General features: G+C 37.1%; 1 protein-coding gene across 13 annotated transcripts in view; it reads right to left on the bottom strand.

The window, feature by feature from the left end:
* Positions 1-9,724, bottom strand: part of SOX6 (SRY-box transcription factor 6) — a 379,634-nt gene that overhangs the window by 252,837 nt on the left and 117,073 nt on the right. Inside the window, exon 2 of one of the 13 annotated variants that reach the window (XM_030481393.1) lies at positions 6,345-6,426. The exons of 11 other annotated variants lie outside the window; for them this stretch is intronic. The gene's annotated coding sequence lies outside the window, so the exon portion shown is untranslated. Of the gene's footprint in view, positions 1-6,269; positions 6,427-9,724 lie in introns of those variants that run through there. One more of the 13 variants, XM_030481394.1, reaches the window with a different exon arrangement.

Below are 9,724 nucleotides of genomic sequence, written 5' to 3'. Positions count from 1 at the left end.
CCTTATATCTAATCTAAACTTCCCCTGTTTAAGTTTGAACCCATTACCCCTTGTCCTACCACTACAGTTCCTAATGAAGAGTCCCTCCCCAGCATCCTTATAGGCCCCCTTCAGATACTGGAAGGCTGCTGTGAGGTCCCCATTCAGCCTTCTCTTCTCCAGGCTGAACAGCCCCAACTTTCTCAGCCTGTCTTCATACAGGAGGTGCTCCAGCCCTCTTATCATCCTCGTAGCCCTCCTCTGGACTTGCTCCAACAGCTCCATGTCCTTTTTATGTTGAGGACACCAGAACTGTACACAATACTCCAAGTGAGGTCTCACGAGAGCAGAGTGGAGGGGCAGGATCACCTCCTTCAACCTGCTGGTCACACTTCTTTTGATGCAGCCCAGGATACGGTTGGCTTTCTGGGCTGCAAGCACACACTGAAGCTGGCTCATGTTAAGCTTCTCATCAACCAACACCCCCAAGTCCTTCTCCACAGGGCTGCGCTGAATCTCTTCTCCATCCAACCTGTAGCTCTGCCTGGGATTGCCCCGACCCAGGTGTGGGACCTTGCACTTGGCTTGGTTGAACTTCATAAGGTTGCCATTTGCCCACCCCACAAGCGTGTCAAGGTCTCTCTGGATGGCATCCCTTCTCTCCAGCGTATCAATCAAACCACACAGCTTGGTGTCATCGGCAAACTTGCTGAGGGCACACTCAATCCCACTGCCCATGTCGCCGACAAAGATGTTGAACAGGACAGGTCCCAACACCAATCCCTTGCTTGCTAGTGTGGCATTATAAGTAAATGGGAAAAACTAGAGGGGACAGTTTACTTGTATAAGTATTAGGTTTAAAAGTCCTGCCTGGAGCAACAGAATTAAATCTTTTATGCTTCCAGAAGAGAATTAGCATTCACGCTAATGAAATTTTGGAGTAGTTTGGAAGGAAGTGTTAAAGTTTGGAGACCTGTCTGTCCTCCAGGTCATGTCTGTCCTTACAGGTCGTGGTGCTGCTGCTATACCTTTCACTAGAATGATACCTATAGCACCATTGCTGCCAACCTGCTCCAGAAAAGGCCGCATTTCAGTTGCACTGAATACAGAGCAGGGCTGATCTATATCCAAATAACATAAATGAAGAAACGTCAGCTGACTATATAGATTTGGGGAGGTAGCCCATAATATGCAAAGTGTTTCGGTGACAGAGGGAATTTTCTGTGAATGAGAATGGGATGGGCCTGACTTTAAAAAACAAGAAATGTTTGACAATGAAAGCATTATAGAGCAGAGAAACAAAAGAACTGGTTGTTATTTACAATCATGTTCAATATATGCCATTTAAATAAACTGTAGGATACGACATTTGGTGGTTTACTGCTAGCTCACCCAAAATAAATGAGTGTGTAAGTCAAATTATTAAGTTATTTTCTGCTCCTAACCTTTCACAGCCTGAAGCGGTAAGGACAAAACGGAACGGCAGAAATGGAATTCCCCTAGTCCTCCACATTGTGACATCCAAACAACTGGGGGGCACTGCACAGGAATACTTCCTGTTCCTCAGAGAGAACATGGAGCTGGGACAGTACTAAAATATGTGCAGGATGATACAGTAAGAAGCTCCTGCCCTTCAGTTAGAATGTCCTATCCCACTATCTGGCGATTGCAGGGGCACTGGCACAGGCTCAGAAGGAAACTATGGACACTACAGGGCTGACAATCCCACCATGTTTATTAGTGGTAAGCTCCAGGAAATGTTCCACATAGCCCTCATAGTTTTCTCGCTTCAGACTTAAACGCATACACGCACACACTCACACCATCCCTTCTTAAATTTCCTTTGAGGTTTCGACGTACTGCTATTTTACCCTCAGGGGCTGCTTCTCTCCACTGGCTCTGCGCTACACTCTTTTCTGCTACCCCTAATAGCCAGTTGCAATTACTGGGAAGAATGTATTTTGTTACTACTTTGATGAGATGAGATGTACAATATTGACCAAGTGGTCTCACTGATGTTATCACTAATCTAAAAGATAAGGAGTTCATTACTTATTCCCTGCTCACACAAAAAGTACCATTTCCCAGGTCAAATGGGTTACTTATCACCTCCTTTGAGGCCAACAGCTGTACTTCTAATAAGATTAACAAAAAGACATCTCAGATATCACTGTATAAAAAGACAACTTGGGTAGGGAAAAGGAGCAAAATTCCAGAAGGGAACTTCTTATATCTCTGCAGAGATGTGAGATAGATCTGCGAACTGAGCCTAACAGCAAAGGGAGGAGAAATGCCATGTGGATTTATACACACATGAACATGTGTGTGTAGATACATAAATGTATGTATCTACATGTATATATGTTTATTTGTGTGTGCATACATTTATAACCTACAAGATTGAAGTCCTAAGTACGCAAAGAGAGTATGTGATCTATCTTTGTGTCTTTTTCCCCTATATCCTGTTGTCCAGATGTAAGCTGTGAAACACATTCACGTTCCTTAGAAAGGGAAGTGTTGAGCCAGGCAGTTCAGGCTGAGCTGTTGCAGTTATCACTCCATTGAAAATGAAAAACAAATTCAAATAATAGAGGCCGTGTTTCATTCTGGATTTTTCTGGGTTTTCTTTCTCTAGTTCCAACCTCCACAGTCTCATCTCTCTCCCACCCTTCCCTGCTTACCATAAAGTTATGATATCCTGTACTATAATAATGAATGGAATTCCCAGATTATTATTTTAGAGACTTTACTGATTCTCAGTGCTTTTTATGTGCTTAGCACTTATACAAAGAGGCTTTTTCATATGTCTTTCAGCAAATACAGAAATAGGCTTGGAGTAAGTATTCATTTTAATACTTTCAACAGATAGTGACATTTATTTACAAAGATTTCTTTTTTTTAATTTCACTTTTGCATTACTCTTACACCCATCGCCAGCAAGCAGAATATCTCCATCCTTAAAGTAATTTTTTTTAAAACATATATACCTGCACAATGCTCACTGTACAAAATTCTAAATACATGTAAGAGTGTGAGATTGCTGGAACCTAGCTCTCTTCTGCATGTTATTTATTTCCACTAGAAAGCTGAGAGCTTTCTAGTGCTGTCAGTATGGCCAATTTTATATTGGATATTTTTCTCTATTATAAAGAGAAAAATGTATGTATGAATGTATGTGTAGCTATTTGCCTTTACTTCTCTGTAAATGCCATATGGACAGAAATCATTGAGTCACCAGATCATATATTTATTTTTATGATATATTATGCTGTTTGATGTCATGTTGACATCTAATTGATGTTGGTTTTGCTTTTTTTTGTCTTTGTTTTGTTTCTTGGTTTCAATAAAAGGAGAATTTAAAAAAGGCTGTAGAGTGATGACTTAAGGCACTGACAGACATGAACATAGTATGCATCTCTTTTATGATGTGCTGCTGAGTAATTGGGTATATTTCTAGCTTTAGATAACATATAGGAGACCTCTGAATTTTTACTGTATAGTGAAGTATTTGTATAAGCCTAGCTTATAACCTCTGAAGAACTTTTTTTCTCTAGCAAGAAGTATATACTGAACATGTTTTCAATAAGAGCTTAACCCATGATTTAAAAGTCAATAAAGAAAAATTTTCCATAAAGAAATGAGAAAGCAACAATAGAACTAAAATACAACATACCAAAGATTAAATATGTTCCATCAGCACAACAGTGTCTTTGCACAGTAAAGAGCAGAAGGGGATGATTAATAGTAACATGGTATGTACTTCAAAACAAAAATAAATGCAATTTAGGCAAAGTACACACTTATTAACAGAGAGCATCATTTACAGTTATTCAGATGGGAGGAAGGCAAGGATGAAACTAGCAGAGAATGTATTTCACAATATGAAGTCACACATTCATCTTGGTTCAGGGTTTCCCCCCTGCCACTACAGTTGCAAAATAAAAATACTGGTGAAATGCTTGCTGGTGTAAAATTAATGCCTAAGTGCCCAGTGACTTCAGCAGAATCAGGATTTCACGCAAGGTACTTTAAGGTGCAGCTTTACTAGGCAGACATCCTGGATCACCAATGGGAATGGGTCCACATTTCCCCCTAGGTTCCCACAGTGCACACACTGCAGACACCCACCCACTCCAACAGCCTTGACTCCAACCAGCCTTTCTAAAGAGGAACTGAGGCTACAGACCCACTCTCACTCATCCTCCTGAACGGCCAGTAACAGGGCCAAAAGTTAGGGCTCTTCCAGTTGGCTTTACCAGGCACTGGGTTTGGGGCACAGAAAGTGGGGAGGGAAAGAGAGAAGGAGGGAAGGACTCAGCACATTGAAATGAGCACAGAGACCAGGTTAAGCTCAGACCAGTGAAAGGCAAATTAACATACCTGACAAACTGAGTATCTGCTCAGCACCTCCTTTCTATTTGCCAGAAACGTTACAAAAATGACCAGGAGGTGTCCCAGCAGTGTGCCAATCCAGCCTGTTAGTGAACTCTGGGATTCACCTTCCACAAAGAAATACAACTACAACCAAATACATCTAAAACAAGGGAAAATATAAGACAGAAAGAAAATTACCATTTCATCCTGCATACAAGTAACACTATAGGATAGCTCCATAAACACTGCCCACAGTACTCTAATTTTGAAATAAACCAACACAAAATAGATATGGATTTATAAGAAAGGCAAGAAAGATAAATTTCAAATGAAGAAGAGAATTTGGTGAAAGTGTAAATCAAGAGAAATTTTAAAACATAAATGTTCAATATTAATTCTAGAAATTGCTGCCACACCTACTTTGCATATATATTTACACACAAAATGGGAAAGAGGAACAGAAAGAAAACAGGGTTATAATTCCATCAATAATCATTTGGAGAAGATGAAAATTTTTTGTGTCTCACTCTTGATATTGGTAGAAATAAACTCTACTCTATTGGTAGAAACCAGACAGGGAATTACAGCCTATAATTCTCAATACACATGATTTTACTGCACATCAGATATAAAACAAAGATAAAGTGGCAGATCTGAAATATGCATCTCAACCCAAAATCTTCTTAAAACAAAATCAGAACAAAATCTTCTTAAAGCTCATTCTTAACCAGCTCTCAAAATCCCAAGCTGTCCTCAAAATATTTTTATTTTGGTCTAATCTACTCTACGTGACCTTTGCAGAATGATTCTTTGCAACTCTGGCAAGTTTCTTTATCTGCCAGTTTTGTTAGATGAATGACTCCTTCAATTTGCCAGGAAGTTCTCAGAATCTTTGTATTATAGGACTATTATTGCCAGAACTCATTGAGCTCTTGCTGTCTTCACAGATTTAAATGTGAAAGACAGAAATTATAAACATATACCTCATTCAAGATAGTACATGCAAGCACACAGAAGCATACAAATTATTTCAGTAATGTACATTATAGCTTTAAAAGGAATGCCATCAGAAACCTTTATTAGCGTCAGACAAGAGCCTCAATTCTTACATCATTAACTCACACAATTTCTCTTTTTGTAAACTCACTTTAATTTCTTTGCCTATTAAATCCAACTGCTATACAAGTTGGTGTTAGATGCATCATGAAGTCACACAGAAATCCACCCATTCAGTTTAAACCATATTATCCTCACTTAACATACTATATGGCAGTGCAGTGGAACACCAGAGACCTACACCTTGCTCAAATGGTTTCCTGTCCTGAGACTCCTACTTTATCTCTAGCCATCAACTGTCTTCAGGATTTTACACTTTTTGAAAACAGGTATTTCTACACCTTCTAACTAATCTTCAAGTCTGTGTGTGCTGTAGGACACGAATGCAAACATTTAAACAGAAACTGTAATCCTAAAAGACAGCATGAAAAAAAATCACCAGAAAGGTAATGAATAAAGAGAACTTAAAATTGAATTGGGCATTACCACTTCCTAAATCTGTAGGTGGAAAACAACACTTCACCTTTATAAATATGGCATATCAGTTTTCTCTATTAATGAAAGAATTAGAAGATATGAGGAAGTCAAGGAAATACATAAGAATGAAAGTGGTGAGAGACAATCCTTCTAACTTTATCATGGAAAGTGTCAGTAAAAGCTACTTAAGTAACACCTCCACACACCCCCAAATCCAGGCAAATATATAAATTATTTGCAGTATTATTATCACTCTAGCAAGATTATAATATATTTGTTCTATTAACAATCCATTCTCTGTAATTCTAAGAACTATGAAGTAAATTATGATTGTTACACAAACATACATCTAAATTGTAAACAATGTTCTCAGTATAAAGTACACAGGTTTTTGTGAAAGTTTTGAGGAGGTTATCTGATTTTAAGACTGTCATACTTTTAAGCAAATGTAGATCGACTTAAAGCAAACATTGCAGGAGGGAGCTCATGCTCTAGGCTTCACCAAGCAATCAGCAAGGCATCTGACACGCTACAGAAAACCTGCAAAATCCAGCAAATAAATCATGTAACACCCATTCAGTACCCTACAAAGCACACAGTGGGGAGCTGACACATTATTAACTGACTGTAATTTTCACAAACTGTAACATACTAAGAGCTTTATGACATATGTGGTGAAATATATTTTTATACATTATAAATGCACATGGGTCTAAAGCACGTTAACCAAGATACTTCAATTAAATCATTGGGTCATGTTTGTTTTCAAGTTAGTGGCATCAAAAAATGTTAAGTATTACAATAAGCAGATTTGGGAAACATCTCCATCTCATGACTTTAACAAAATCATCTTGATGATGCAGTACTAGTGTGTAACTCAACAAAGGGACTGATTTGAGCAAGAGAGAAAAAAACCTTGGGACAGGTTACTGTCCCAAAGCAGAGCTTGCCTTGAATATGAGCTTTTACATCAAATTATATTTTATACAAACTTGCTGAAAGCCTGCTCTTTCAACAAAAACAAATCCATAGGGGACAATGCAGGTTGCAAGGAAGCCTTAATGCCATCCAGAATGAAAGAACTGAAGATGATATGACACAGACTTCAGATTTTGACCAAACCATCTTTCCTTTTGCCTTGTTGAAGATCTATACAACTTTACAGATGCAAACCTCACCTGCCTCTTTCAGGAACAGCAAAAAGCAATTCTGAAAATGCAGAACACTGGCTTTTGAAGCCTGATATTGTTCTGCCACACACAGGAATAACTTGAGGTACCAAAGGTTCGTAGTAGAAAATGGCACTTTGCCAACTCTCATTACTGCCTACCAACCTGTAGATAATCTTCTTGTACTGTATTTCATGTGATACTTTCACATTTACAACCCTTTACAATACTCAGCAGTTTCTATTTAAATAAAAGACAGGATTAAAAAAAAAATAAACCTAAAGTAAAAAAAACAGGCTAGATGTGAAAGCTGAGAGCATTTTCCTCTCTATTGTCCATTATTCTTTACTATATCATTCTCCTTCTTCATCTAGGCCAAAAAATTAAATCCAGTGTAAACACAAAAGGCAAATATCTTTTGAAGGCCAGGCAAATATTTGAAAAGCAAAAAAGAGATTCTGCTTTTATCTCTAATCACCCTACAATTTAATGGTTAGTGGAGAGGGTTTTTTTTTTTTCCTTTCTTGTTTTTCCTTTTCTCTTTATTTCAGGGAATGCAGCAGTGTCAGGTCCACACTTCATAGCTCATAGAATGGTTATCAACCTGTAAACTATAACAATGGGATAACAAAGGTCAGATAAATATACTGTGTTTGTTACAGAGCAGAGAGGAAAATTGGCACTATCAGAAGGCTATAAGGTAACAAACCAATGTATTAAAAATGTTGATCCAACATTATTTTTCAACTATGAAAATTACGCGCCTGACCTTGTAATGTGATGCCATTTATAAGCAAAGTGCAGATGCCTGTATGGAGCTGAATGGTTTCTCAAAATTAAAGTAACACCATTCCATGGACTAGAGAGAAGACTTGGGCCCTCAGCTATGCCAGTAGTATTAAATACTATGCGCAACATAAGAAAAAAGAGTATCTGCAAGCTAAAATAGTAAAGTTAATAAACTGTTACGAGTGAGCCCACAATCACTTAGTAGAAAGAGTAAATTACTACCTATATGAGTATATGGAACTGATTTCAAAAAAGTTGCTAGGTAGAATAAAGTTCTTGAAACCAAACTAGAATACAAGCACCTTTTTTTGTCCCTCTATTATTAGTCCACGACTCTCAGGTCACTATTGAACACAAATGTACAAGTGTTCAGTGGTACAATGAAGTGGGCTGATGCTCTCAGGTCACTAGAAAATCTTTACCGCACATGAATCCCAGTAATTCCTCAAGACAGACTATCTTGTCCCTTCCTCAGAGCAGGATCATCACATATTGTTGTAAATATATATGAAAGCTGCATCGAATGCCTCACTTATCTTGTGAGGAAATAAGACTTTTTGTCTGCTGAGTTCTTTTTGGTGTAACCTTTCAAAAAACAACATTGAAAACAATAACTGTGTAACTCTATACAATGAGAACCAGTACTTTCTTAAATTGTTTGAGAAAAAAAAAAAAAAATTAAATCTTAGCAGTAAAATAAAGCCAAGCCATCAATACCAATGTTATTTAAAAACACTGATGCATTAGGTAAGGATTTTTTTATAGCAACAACTACAGGGAAAGAAAAAAAAAGAAAAAGAGCCACACAGTTTAGTTTATTGTTTGCTTACAGTAGCAAGAACAAGAAGGGAAAAAGTGCAGAATATACTGATCAAAGAAAAAGGAGAGTTCTGTCTTAGGGTTCCATAATAAAATATGCATTAAGTCTTAGTCTCTCTATTAGAAACACTATTAAGTAAGTATATATACCACAAGGTAAAACTTTCAGCTTAAAAAGTTAGCTAGGGAGAGTGAAATTTGCTACCTCAAAAAACCACCATTTCGTAGTTTGCCCCAAAATCAGTTTCTGCTATAAGGCAAATGGTGTAATCAATGGCAAACGTGAGTCTCACTCAGTTATCCACACTCTTAGATCTTCTTCTCCTATATAGACAAAATTTCCTGTGAATGAAATGTGTATGTTTAGATTCTTTATTCTATATTTCTATATTGTATCTTATACTCATCAACAGCTGATGTACGATGTAAATGCTAGAACGTTTTTTAATAATGATTTTTGACCTGCAAATGTTCTTCTAAACATTAATAGAAAATAATTGCATAACAAAGGATTACATTTCTCTAAATTTTCAGCTATATTTTGCTCTGTGATTATGGACTGATAGAGGTTATTTAAGGGCCATCTGATCTAAGACTTTTAAAAAAGGTATGAACAAATATATTTCAGCAAAAAAGTCATTCCGAATATAAACAAAAAGAAGTGACTTTGGGGTTGATCACCTATCCACTGACTTCAAGGGTCTAAGAAAATATTTTATATATGTTCAAGCTGTAAAGTATGTGTACTTTATTATCTTTTATTTGACAGAAAAGTGATAAACACTCCTTCTAACTAAGGAGGTTTGACCAGCAAAGTAGGATTAATACTAGAAAACAGAATTAATAGTTGCTTACTCTTGTACAAAACATTTATAGATAAAAGCTAAAAAAATCCCACCTACTTTCTAGCATTAAAAAAAAAAAAAAGAAAAAGAGAACTAGCTAAGCACCTGAAAGCTATTTTGGTTAGGTTTATTTTCAGTTTTCACAATATAACATCATTTTAAAAGATTATGGTATTCTAGGAAGGCACAGAAACAATGAGAAAAGGAATTATGTTC

Source organism: Strigops habroptila, chromosome 4 (genome assembly GCF_004027225.2).
Source record: "Strigops habroptila isolate Jane chromosome 4, bStrHab1.2.pri, whole genome shotgun sequence".
Classification (NCBI taxonomy): Eukaryota; Metazoa; Chordata; class Aves; order Psittaciformes; family Psittacidae; genus Strigops; species Strigops habroptila.
Note: the sequence above shows the minus strand (reverse complement) of the source record. Positions and strands in the feature narration are given on the sequence as shown.